The sequence below is a fragment of the Neoarius graeffei genome, chromosome 16 (assembly GCF_027579695.1).
Source record: "Neoarius graeffei isolate fNeoGra1 chromosome 16, fNeoGra1.pri, whole genome shotgun sequence".
In the NCBI taxonomy this organism is placed as follows: Eukaryota; Metazoa; Chordata; class Actinopteri; order Siluriformes; family Ariidae; genus Neoarius; species Neoarius graeffei.
In genome coordinates this window covers 11,286,638-11,288,483 of record NC_083584.1, presented here as the reverse complement: position 1 = coordinate 11,288,483, position 1,846 = coordinate 11,286,638, and positions in this window count along the sequence as shown.

The following is a 1,846-nucleotide window of genomic DNA, read 5'->3' as shown; positions in this document are numbered from 1 at the left end:
CTGCGACCCTGTAGAACAGGATAAAGCGGCTAGAGATAATGAGATGAGTTTCATACATCGCTGCAACAACCAGCTTTGCTTCAGATAGCCATCTTGTTTCTGTTTTTCCCCAGGGGGAATAAGTCTTCCTTGGTTATCCGGAGGCTCCAGCTGAATTATGAGATAGCGTAGATCGGGATACCATTCAACTTGTATTAAATGCCTACTGAGTATCTGGACAACCTGTGGACTGATAGTATGGAAGTATGCGTATTTGGATGCATTCACATTACATTACAGGCATTTAGCAGACGCTCTTATCCAGAGCGATGTAAAACACACCTAGAGCAGCCTGGGGACCAGTTAGGGGTTAGGTGCCTTGCTCAAGGGCACTTCAACCATTTCTGCTGGTCCAGGGAATCAAACCGGTGACCTTTTGGGCCCTTTAAGACATGGCTTCCCCAGGGACCAGCATCTGTTACCCCCACCCTTGCGCCAACAAGTGTGGGATTGTCATTAAACTCTGAGAACCTGAACCAGAAGAGGAAAATGAAGGAGTGGAAAACAAACCAGGGTCACACCCAAGACTACCGAGTCTGTTCACCTTGAGGACCTTGTGCAGATATGGGTACAAACCTGGCACCAGAGTTACACCATCTCTCCAGATTTTCAAGGACCAGTGAGAGCTCAGTGGACACTTTGAAAGAATATTGAGTCAGGTTTTATTTTGCACATCACTGAACAACACATTAGCACTTTCTCCCCAACATCTCCACTTGTTCCTTCTAAGTATTGTTCTCCATGTTCTTGATTCAGATTGCTACGGGTGGCCATATGTTAATATAACGTACCATATGATTTAAAAAAAAAAAAGAGAGGAGAGTTGATAGGTTTTGATCCATTTGTAGTGAACGAGGTTGAATTGACAAAGTATGATCTAGGACTGTAGACCCTCTAACGCCCAGAAGATTCTGCCTCACGGATCGATCCGGGAGCAACAGTCACTGACAAACACAGCAGTTCAGAGAAGTTTCTCAGTTTACTGTAGAACAAACATGAGCAGATATCCACATTCAAGAGTGTGTTCTAGCAATGCAATTGGATGATTTAAGAAGCAGAGTTGTCTGTGTATGACAGGATAACGTCAATGAGTAATGAAGCAGTACATCTCTGGTCAGAATAACCTTATGGAAACCGAGAGCAGAATGTGCGAGCGAAGATAAATTTCAAGGACTTAACTAGCCAAAACAAGTCGCAATCAGAACAGCCTGTACCAGTTTCAAAGCAAACCAAAGCACACACACACACACACATCTTGATCAAAAGCCTTCATAAGAAACCTGCACTTTTGTAACTGGCCTGTTTTCTTTGCCGATTTTCTTCCTATGGTTGTTACAGACTGGGAAGGTAACAGTCCACTTTGAAAGGTCCAGTATGTCGCCAAGTCACATCAACACATCTTATTTCAAAAACATCCATCTGTTATCCGTAACCACTTATCCTGCGCAGGGTCACGGGCAAGCTGGAGCCCATCCCAGCTGACTACAGGCAAGAGGCGGGGTACACCCTGGACAAGTTGCCAGGTCATCGCAGGGCTGACACAGAGACAACCAACCATTCACACTCACATTCACACCTACGGCCAATTTAGAGCCACCGATTAGCCTGACCTGCATGTCTTTGGACTGTGGGGGAAACGGGAGCACCTGGAGGAAACCCACGCAGACACGGGGAGAACATGCAAACTCAGCACAGAAAGGCCCTCGCCGGCCACTGGGCTCGAACCCAGAACCTTCTTGCTGTGAGGCGACAGTGCTAACCACTACACCACTGTGCCACCCATTTCAACAACAACAACAAAGCTTTC